Genomic DNA, 11,585 nt, shown 5'->3' with positions numbered 1-11,585 from the left:
TCTGAGGAGGACTGACACTGTCCCATGCTGTTGGATGCCAGCGCATCCTCATCAGCCTGTGATCATTTTGGCTTTGTTCTCACTTCGTAGTCTTCCAGCACCCCAGCCATGCCCAGAGGCCAGGCGACAGCAAGCGTGATGTTTTGACTTCTCCATGCCCTGGCTTTGGACTCTGTCCAGATCAGCCCCCCTCTCTCTCTCCTGGCATCTCAGCTGGCTCTGCCATCTGCTGGCTGTGGGATTATTTTGCACCATATAAATAGTTACCAGGTGCTACTCCATGCCACTGGCACATAGGCAGACCTCTTTGGTAAGGTGATCAGGCCTGCCAGAAAAGGCACCATGTGATAGGCAGTGTGTGGTACCATCTGCTCCGGATGTGGTGCCCCGTTGCCATGGTACCCAAGCTACTGTAGAGTAGAGTCTGTGAATCACTATTTCCTGGGATCTATGCTTGGAAAGAGGGAATTATTCCTGCGATCTCCACTAGTACTGCAGGAACTGATGAATTCTGCAGGTGTCTAGAGAGGCTCCAGCTTATGGCTGAACTGTTGTTGGTACATAGAACATGCCACACCTCTGAGTTAGAAAGGTGGAGGTATACTCTTGAGGCTTCACACAGTAACTTAGAAAGATTGAAGAGCCTGGAAACATGGGCTGGAGAAAAATGCTCATGGGGGAGAGGTTGCAGGCTGATGGTCGTCAGCCTCATCTGGGGTTCGAATGCCCTTTAGGTATATGTGACTTCTGCAGGCTGCCAGAGTCCCGGTTGTATTCACAACCTTGAACTTATTCCTTCTTGTTTCTTTTTGCTATTATTTTTCTTTTTTTTCTTCCTTAAATATTTTTTTTTTTTTTACATATTTGAATGTTTTGCCTGCATGTATGTGTGTGCACCATGTTCACGCCTGGTACCTGAGGAGGAGGTCAGAAGAGGGCATAAGAGCCCCTGGAACTGAGTTACATGGCTGTGAGCCACCATGTGGTGCTGGGAATCAAACCCGGGTCCTCTGGAGGGGAACAAATGATCTTAACTGCTGAGCTATCTCCCCCACCCCTCTGGCTTCTTGATGTCACCTTCCTGACTCATACAGGAGATGGAGTCACCAATCTCTGGCTGAAACTAGGAGGACAGAGCCTGAGGAATATGAGACCAATCAATCAATTTCATGAACACAAAGAGTTTTTATGGGGGTTGGGGAAGAAAAAATATGTTGACAATTAATTATGGCTAGGGTGACGGCTCAGTAAAGTGTTTGCCACACAACTATGAGGTCTGAGTTTGGATGCCTAGCACTCATGTGAGGAGCTGGACATGGGGGCACATACCTGTAATCCCAGCACTGAAGAGGCACAGGAGGATCCCGGAGCTTGCTATCCAAGCTAGTCTAGTTAGATCTGTGTGCCCAAGGAGCAATGGGAGACTTTGTCTCAAGAAATAAGCTTGAGAGCCTGGAGAGATGATGGCTTAGTGGTTAAGAGCACTAGAGGACCCTGGTTCCATTCCCAGCACCCACATGGAGGCTCACAGCCATCTGTAACTCCAGTTCCAAGATCTGGCCCTTTTCCAATGGCATGGCACACATGTGGTACACAGACATACATGCAGGCAAAACACACACACACACACACACAAATGATTGTTTACATGTGGAGAACAATAGAGGAAGATACCTAATGCTGGCCTCTGGCCTCCATGTGCACATGTATACATGTGTACATGCATACCCCACACTCATACAAATAAATGCAATAATGTGAAAAAAGGAAGTCTTGCATGTTCTCCTCCAGAGAACCATTTTTAACACTGGTTGTCTTGCTGGGAGCATTTTAAACCTTGAGACTTAAGTTACAAGAACCCTATCTCCAAAAGCATTTGAAGTACGCTGTGGTTGTAGATTATACTCACATTAGAACTCATAAGCAGAGAATGCTGGGCAGTGTTCTCACCTGGGGAGGTCGTGAACTGAAGCGTCGTCTAGACTGAGTCCAGTTACGTCATAACTGGACTCCGCGGCAGAGGGTGCGTGTAGCTGAGCCTGCGGTGATGGTAGCTGTGGGTATGATGACAAAATGTTATTTGAAATTCTTTCTGGGTCGCAAATTCTCTGATCTCAGCCAATAGACGTGGCTGTGAATGTTAAAGGGAGTTTAATCTAGATTACACTTTTCTTTTCCAATGCCAGGCCTGCTGTGTACCATAGTGCCTCGAAGCTTTGCTCTCAGTGGGGGATGGTCTCTCCCTTGATAGTTTGCCTTCAGGTCTCCCAGGGTGCGCACACCCTTCATCATTGCACGGCTTCCTCCCTCTCCCTCCTCCTTTCTCTGTTTCTGTCTCTGTCTGTCTGTCTGTCTGTCTGTCTCTCTCTCACACACACATACACACACACACACACACACACACACACACACACACACATACATACACTCACAGCTCAGTCTCCCTTGTAGCCCAGGTTGACTTTTAACTCTTTTCTTATCCACTGAAAAGTAATTCATTTACTTTTAGAAAGTCTTGTTGAGTGTTTTGAAGTTAAGCAGTTTTTATTTATTTATTTATTTTTATTTTTAATTTTTTTATTTAAGAGAAACCCAGAGAGGACATGGATTATTCATGATGAGTTCAGCCAGTGCGGCCACTAGGGGTCTCTGGTAGAAAGTGGCTTCTAACTTTGGATCCTCCCACCCTTGCTCCTGAGTGCTGGGGTTATAGGTTGTGTGCCAGGAGGCCACCATGCCCAGCATGGCTTTCTTGATGGAGGGAGACTGGGATGCTCCATGTTGACCATGCTACATGTCCGCTTTTTATCGGCTTGTTTGTTGAAGTCTCGTCACTACAGATAATGAGCCCCAAGCGGTTTCCCATGACTTGCCTCCAGCCCCTTCCTCCCAGCATTGCCAATGGAACACAGAAGGACCCCAGACCTGTACCACTGACTGTGGTCAGGACAGCTACATGTGTGTGTCATGGAAGAACTACGGAGTGCTCGACTGTGTCATGCCCTCCCCACCATGACCACAACTGCTTTGGACAGCATTGGTCCTTAGCCAACTTTGCCATTAGCAGCCAGCTTCCCTCTTAAGCAACCATCATCTCCCGACCTGGATCAGGCAGTAAAGGCCTGTCCTGGATCTGAGGACAAGGCAACAGAGGTCAGAGGTCAGAGGTCAGAGGTGTGTTGAGTCTGAAGAAACCCTGAGCAAAATCAGCCTCTTAACCTCTCAGATGAGGTGGAGAGTGGGAAGGTGAATGTCTGGTTACAGCTTTGATAAGTCCGGCTTACTATGGGTTTATATTTGTGGGCATGGATGTTCCTCAAAGTGTCCTTCCCTCCCTCCCTCCACCACCCCTCTCTTTCCTGTTGCCTCTCTCTCTGTCTCTCTCTCCTCCTTTCTCTCTCCCTCTCCCTCTCCACCCCCCCTCTCTCTCTCTCTCACACACACACACACACACACACACACACACACACACACACACTTCTAGACATTGTGGCTGCATGAAGCAAGTAACAAGATAAATAATGGTGTCACACACCTTTAATCCTAGCACTCAGGAGGCTGAGGCAGGCAGATCTCTATGAGTTTGAGGCCAGACTGGTCTACAGAGCGAGTTCTGGGACAGCCAAGGGTACACAGAGAAACCCTGTCTCAAAAAATGAAAACAAACAACAAACAGACGGGTAATGAAGCCCAGATGGTGAAGGTAGGGGGTATTTAAGTTTTTTTCTCTTGAAACGGATGGTGATTGGTATTCACTTGCTGAACAGAAAGGCCTTTTGTGAGATGTTTCATCCGAGGTTCTGTTCCTAATGGTCTGAAAGCAACATTGAGGTGGGGTGTGGGTACCCTTAGATGTCCCTGGTGAGGAGAGGATGTTTGGCCTGAAGCCAGGCGAAGAGGTCACTGGGGCTCTCTGAGGAAGCTCTGTAGGAAGTCTTCTAAAACCAGCTCCCCAGTGTGCAAGAATGAAGTTGCTTACTGAGCACTTAAGGCATGTCAGGACTTCACCTACAATACCTATTCTTCAAAGCCTTGCAAGATGAGTAATTCCCCCATCTTACAGATGGGCAAGCTGAGGCTTTGAGGTCCTGTGATTTGTCCAGATGTCCTAGAGCTGGTAGTGGGCAGAGCTAGGGTTTGCACAAGCACCCTTAACCTCGGAGGCCCTCTGCTTTCCGTCACCAGCTCTGCCTGGTCTCTGCCCTCCCAGCCTTCCTCTTCCAGTAGGAGGAATAGGAGCTCTCAAGCGAGAATTGTCCCTTGGACTTGCTTTCCCGGTACCTTTGCAACAGACAGGGCTGTAGTGGGTAGCCAATGTAGACAGTGCTAACTGCCGTCCAGTGTGTTTGCTGAATGAATGAATGAACACCCACGAGTCCAGGCTGGGGTGGTGACTCAATAGTGAGCGCACCTGACCCAGCCCCAGGGGAATCTTACGAGGCAGCTGTTACAGCTGTTTTCTCCTTTATTGTCTAAGAGGGGACTCTGTCTCCAGAGCTACAGGGTTCTGATGTGGTTGTTTTCCAGATTCAAGGAGCCAGTGAGAGCACCAGCGTCCGAGGGCCACGGCACAACTCCTCACCATTCTCAAAAACGGGTGCAGCATCCCAGACTCCTCCAGTAAGGTCTATAAATGCTTCCTCCGCACCTGGCAGTGTCTGACTCCCAGGGAGATACGAGTTAAACAGTTCCTGAAGCTCCCACTGTGCTGAAGGGGCCCCCAGGGCAGAAAGACTCCATGAGAGAGGCATTGGACTCATCAGGGCAAACAGTAGTGGGAATTCAGCTCTGAGGAGCTCATGTGGTTGGGTATGATGGGTGCTGGCTTTGACTGCATTCTTTGGGCCCTAAGCTAAGTGCTTCACATACTCCCTTTCACTTTGTGTTCCCATTGGCATCGCTATCCACATTTCCCAGCTGAGGTAATAAAGACAAACCCCAGACTTCCAGTAAGACAGAGACTTGCTGTGCTAGGATGTACCACAGGTAGGTAGTACCAGCTCCTGGTCCCTGCAGCCACAGGCTTCGCTGGGATATGGCTGGGTGCCCAGTGAATGGGCTCGTGTGTGGACCTCTACACTTAGAAGACGTGTGGCTGGGACAAGGGCCTGCTCTTCCTTGAGTCTCTCGAGGTCATTTAATACCCAGCTGAACAACCTTAATACTTCATGGTTGTCGTGGTCCAGATGCCTGTGGCTTGCGGAGCTTCCTGTCTGGTCAGAGCATAAAGCACCACTGAGGAAAACATGGACAAGGTTTCTTAGAACCCTTACTGGGTGGAGCTGTGGGTTAGGAGAGCTGGGTCGCTTAGGGCATCTGCTGTGGTCTGGCTTGGCCCTGCTTTATTTCTGGACTGTGGTCTATGTAGGGTATGTAAGAACTGCTTCATCGTCTTCCGTTAGGATTGACCTGCATCCTCCAGTTACCATCCGGCTACAGCCCTGCCTTCCGGAAGTCTCAGTCAGCATTATTTATGCCTTTTGGAAGAGACTCAAGGCCACAGTCAGTCTTTTAGGGGGGCTGTCTAACCACTGTCCCCAGAGAAATCGATCTCAGTCCACTCATGAGGCTGGGAGGAGAACATTTTTATACAGATGTGAATTCAGTCAGGGGTGGCTAGAGAGAGGAAACAGGAAATGGGTCTTTGCTTTCTGTTTCTGTTTTAAACAAAATCAGTCCAAGAGAAACCAAAAGTACCACGGCTGTAAAGAAACAGACGGGACGGACCGAACTCTTCCCTCCCTCCCCATGCATCTTGCAGACCCCACTTGGCACCTTTGAGGCCTTTGTCCCATGGAGGAGAGAAGGGATGTATTTGAACACCTCTGAGGCTGATGCGGTTCCCTTTTTCTGGGAGATGACTTGTCGTTGACAGTTTTACTTTCTGGTCTCTTTGTGGGGCTGCAGAGGAACATCAGAGGGGTGGAAACCCCTGAAGCAAAGCCTCACACTGTGCAGAAGCAAACAAACCAGCCATGCTCAGATGAATTAAGTACATATTTGGGAGACAGAACAATTTGGGTTGTCTTGGGGGGTCTGCCTTGCGTCGTCTTGTGTGTGAGAAAGCTAAATGCCTAAGAGCTTTAACGCAAGGCTGGTCTGGCTGTCCTCTTTAGTAGTAGGCCTCAGAGCTGCCCAATTTTTTATTCCCAATGACTTAGACTCTCTGGGGATCTCAGACGGTCTGTCGTCATTGGCCTTCCTGACAGGCCGGTTCTGTGGGTCAGAGCCATTGTGTTACAGTGTCGGTTTCCCACCAGTGCCTGACTCAGCAGTGTGCCTGCTGCTCAGCACAGTGCCTCGTCATCCCTCCTGGTCGTGATGGTTGGCCAGATCCCTGGCCATCGCCTGTTTCCATTTGATGGTGAACACGCATGAAGCAAGTAATGACAACTAGGAGCGGGAAGATCACTTCAGAATAGGCTGAGGGCTCAGATGCATCACCCCAGTGTTGTTTCTAAGAGGAAAACAAACAAACAAAGCATGGAGATGGTAGGGCTCCTCCATAAGGGAGATGAGTAAACTGAGGCACAGAAGAGCACCAAGTGAGACAGTGAGCAGCTATTTTAAAGAATAAGGTACAGCCAAGTGTCCAGCTGGATGACCAGGAAAGTTAGATGGCGTGCTGCCATGTGTGTAAGAGCAGAAGGCGTTCACACATGTAAGATGCATAATTTGGGGAGAGCGGGGAGGCACAGGAAACAATATTAGTGACTTCCGAGGACTGAACTCAGAGTTAGCAGTGAGAACTTAATTTCTGTCAGTTAAAAAAATATGATGGTATTGCTCTGTGTGTGTGTGCGCGCGTGCGTGCGTGCGTGCGTGCGTGCGTGTGTGTGTGTGTGTGTGTGTGTGTGTAGTGTGTGTGTGTGTACACTAGCTAAAAGAACAACTATCTTTAGACGGAGCTGAGAAAAGTTAAGTCCCCTCCCTGGGTGGGGCAAAGCAGGGTGCAGAGACGGGGATGAGAGCAGCCGCAGGCACGTATCTCCCCCTCCGAGTGGTTCTTGGCTCTGCCTGGGGCTCACTACCGGCCAAACCAAACAAACCCCAGCTCCCCAGGGAGGTGGAGACTAGACTGAGACTTGTGACTCATGGACCGAACACTGACTGACCGTTGCTGCCCTCCTTGCTCTGGAGGATGGCCACACACTCCTCAGCCCCTCACACCACATGGAGTACACAATTCATTGCTGCGTGGAGTGTTACTTTAACTAGGCAAAGATCTGTTACACTTGTTTATGCTGTGGAATATTACTACGGGAAGGTATGCTACATTTGTTTCTGCTGCCTTTGTTAATGATGTGAAGATGGGTTGCATTTGTTTCACCTTGCCTGCCTAAGGCACCTGATTGGTCTAATAAAAAGCTAAACGGCCAATAGTTAGGCAGGAGAAGGACAGGTCGGGCTGGTGGGCAGAGAGAATAAGTAGGAGGAGGAATATCTAGGCTTGAGAAAGAAAGAAGAGAACGAGGGAGGAAGAGAGGGACAGGCTTGGGGCCAAAAGTCAGGCAGCAGCCAGCCAGACATGGAGGAGACAGCAGGAAGTAGGATAAACAGAAAGAAAGGTAAAAGCCTCAAAATGTAGATAAAGAGAAAGAGATTAAAAAAAGAGCAAAGCGCCGGGCGGCAGTGACACATATCTTTAACCCTGTCTCGGAAATCAAAAAAAAAAAAAAAAAAAAAGAAAAGAAAAGAAAAGAAAGAACTAAGCTAAGCTAAGGTTGAACATTCAAAACTAGTTAAGTCACCACGTCATGATTTGGGAGCTGGTTGGTGGCCTAAAAGGAAAAGCCTGGTACACATTACTCTATAGCTGTAGATGAATCAGGCAACTAAAAACAAACAAACAAACAAACAAACAAACAAACAAACCTCAAAACCAAAACCATCAACAGTTCATCACTGCTCACTGCATGGAGTCAATTTTTACTTTAGCATTCAAGATGTTCACGGTTTGGCCTTACAGACCCTTCTCCCTCTTAACCTGCGTGATTTCTCAGTACATACAAATACATATACTTTCTTTGGAATCTGCTGTACGTCTGGCTGGAATCCTGACGGCTATGTACCCCCATGTGACCCTAGTCAAGTCCCTTGACTTTCTGCATCTTGTTTCCTCGTCTGGAAAATGGGGATACAGTAAGAGCATCCACTTCAGGAACTGGTGTGGAGTCACTGGAGTTAATGTCTGTGTGAGCAGAAGGGCTGCATCACAGCAGAGGCTGCTGCAACATGGCTGCCCGTCCTTCTCCAAGGTGTTCCAGGTCTTCCCTAACCACCCTTCTTGGATTTCTTAGCTGGCAAATCTGGCAGAATGTAGATTCCTTGACCTAACCCCAGCAAGGCCATGGAAGCCTGCAGTGGATCCTGGGAGCTTGTTCCCAGTGCTATGGATACTGACGTGTGGACCCCACCAGCACTGGGTTTCAGTCTTTGTAGGTACGTATTATCATACCCAGTTTATGTGGTACTGTGGATTGAATCCAGGGCTTTATGCATGGTAGGCAGGTATTCTACTAACTGAGCCACACCCTCAGGCCATTCCAGTCTGTTTTGTGGTGCTTCTCATAGGAGAACTTAGAAGGGCATCTTGCTCTTCCCTCTCAGGGTTCCGTTCACTTCTGTCTTCAACAATGCCTCCTATGCATCAGGCTCCCAGAAAGTGCTCATGGACCTGTGCTAACCTGCCAGAAATCAGGGTCTCCTCAATCACCTGTGGGACTGAGGCGTGCTCAGGGAAAATTGTGGTATAGCTGGTGCCACACTGACCATAGTCCCCAGCAAAGGGATCAGCCTCCCCCAGGTCTGTCTTCCGGCAAAGCCACCCATCTGGGTTTTCTTGGAAGGAAGAAAAGTTTCCCTCAACTAGGGTATGCTTAGAGCTCTACACGGTCACTTCAGATTGGCTTCTGAGCACCATGCAGGTTCAGGTTCAAGGCAAATTCACCCTGGGTGACTTGGGCGACAACTTGGATAATGAATCAACATGCTATTTCCAGGGAGCTATAGTTTGGATGTTGCTGCCGCTCCACACCTGCCAAGGGTTCTGGCATTGGAAGACTGGTCATTGCATGGTGGTGTAGCAACTTTAAGAGGTTAAGTCTAGTGGGAGGACCTCAAATTAGGAGTCCTTGAAGGAGATTAAGGTGTTCCTTGTGGGACCCTGGTTAGCTCTCCCAAAGGTTATTATAAGAGCCTCAGACTGTCTCTCTACCTCAGTTAAAGCAGTAAACACTTCTCCCACACTTGTTCCCATTATAGTGTGATAGGTCTGCCATCCTCACCAGAGGTCAATTGCAGCTGTCTGATCTTGAATCTAGAGGCTTCTAAACAGTGAGCTATATAAACTTCGTTTCTTCCTAAGCAGTTTGCTTTGAGTATCTCACAGTAGTAATAAAAGCTCCCCAGTACAGAGGGCTATGGCTGTGTAGGCCATAGGGCATCGATGTCTTTCCTTGGGAATGGTCTACCTTGTTTTTTGGAGATGGGGTATCTTATTGGTCAGTGAGGCTAGGTTGACTGGCCAGGAAGCCCTGAAGATTCATCTGTCTGTCTGAGATTACAATCATCCTCTGCTACATCAGATATTCATGTGGGTTCTGGTGATTAACTCCAGGTCCCTGTATGTGGTGATATATTGTGTCCCCCAGTATATTGTGCACCCTAATAAAGCTTATCTGAGGCTCAGAGGAAAAAGCCAGCCACTATAGTGAGAATAATCTACCTTTTCCTCCTATCATGTCCGCCTGTATTTGTATGGCATGCACTTCACTGAGCCATCTCCTCAGACCCTGGCCTGGGGCTCTGGAGGGCATTGTGCCCTCCCCTAACATGACCAACCTCACGGTCCTGACTAGTTCACCCTTGCCAACAGGTGCAGCAAACTTCCCTGGGGCCTTCAGCAGAGCAAGGGGCAGACACTGATGCCGTCCCCCGTGTTTGGGAGGGAAGGGTAAGTCTTTGGTGCAAAGGGCTGTGGAGAGGGAGCTGTCTGTTGTGGAAGGGTCCCGTGTGCTCAGAGGACTAGAGCTTTAGCTTTGAGATGACTCTTCAAACAGCAAAAGCTCCTCCTTTCCTCCAGGCCCCCCCCCCCCCCCCCCCCGGTCTTTGCACAGGGGCTTTATGAAGGGAGGCCTTGTGCTGCACTCTGCCCTGCAGCCCGCTTTCAAAGGCACTTCGGGGAACCCCGCAGGAGGTGCACAAGCTGCCTCGAAGGCAGAAGTATTCCATTTCGTTATTTTAAAACACCTCCCAAGGGTGTAAGAATAAAATGGTATGTGTGTGAAAGCTTTGCTCGCCAACAGGAAATCTACCCTCATCCCCAACTCTGCTTTAAAAGATTTCCTGAAGTAAAAACAAACTCCACTCCTTAGAAGAAGTTAATTCTTCCTTTATTATAAATAAGGCAGCCTGAAACCCCAAGAGCCTGCTGCTTCAGAAGCAGCCCGGGTACACAAGAGGCTCCTGTTCCCGCCAAGTGCCCCCGCAAACAAGAAGCCAGAGGTGTTCATCCTGTGACCCTTCTCCCGGAAGTAAAAGAGAAACTGAAGGAGGTTCAGGCTTGGTCTTGGCCTCTGGAGGCTGGTTCTTGGTTGTTGTTGTCCTCTTGGATGCACAATGGGATACGAATGAACAGGGACAAGGCACAGATGACAATAAATAAGGCCATCTGCCCTGACTCTGGAAGGTACCTGCTGGATGAGGTGGCTCAGGGCTGCTGACAGAGCCACACTGTGAGTAGGCTCATTTTACAGGGTCCTAGATCGCCACTTTGAAGTTGTGGAGGGGCGGACCACACATGCTCAGTCTAACTCCTGCTTACACGTAGGCATCCATCGTCTCTTGTTACCCTGCACGCAATAGATCCTCTCCACCACCAATTAAGCTCGGTGGTTAAATGGAGCTCTCTGAGGCCACATGCTGCATGTGCGGGGCTACGGGAAGCCTGGTTTTGACACACGCAGCTTGTTGTCTTAACTTCTGGAGGGTCGGTGGGTACTACCTTGTGTTCTTCATTTGTTTCTTCTCTGGTCCACTGTCAAGTTACTAAGGAGATGTGGAGAAGAAATCTCAAACAATCAAGTTCAAGTGGAGAAGCTGCTGCTGGATCCTCTGAAACAGGCCTGGATGGGAGCCCAGCTCCAGCTTCAGGCTCTGATGCTTGCCTGGGGTCCGCAACACTCTTTTGAGTTCCCAGGCTGTGCCTGAAGTACCCACATAGATCCCCAGTGAGCCCAGGTTCCATCACGTTCTTTCAGTCTGGGTCATCCATGAGGTCAGCAAGGCTTGTGCAGAAAAGACTGGCTATGTACAGGGGGTGAAGCCCTCTTGGAGTTAGGAACTGGGAGATGCTTTGGGTCTGTGGACCAGAGCTGGGTTTTCATAGCACCTCTGGCTATAACCAGGACCCTGAGGACAGGTTAGGGCTATCATAATCCTTGACCCAAGGTCCTGTAACTTTCTCCAAAGTGGGCCAAAGTGCAAGCCAGACACGAGTATCTTTGCCCCTCTACCACATTGCTGGCTGGTAAGATCAGCTATGGAGACGGGATGGGTTTTTGAGCCAGCACCCAGTGTGGTAA

This window comes from Peromyscus eremicus, chromosome 1, assembly GCF_949786415.1.
Source record: "Peromyscus eremicus chromosome 1, PerEre_H2_v1, whole genome shotgun sequence".
In the NCBI taxonomy this organism is placed as follows: Eukaryota; Metazoa; Chordata; class Mammalia; order Rodentia; family Cricetidae; genus Peromyscus; species Peromyscus eremicus.
This window is presented reverse-complemented; position numbering follows the sequence as displayed.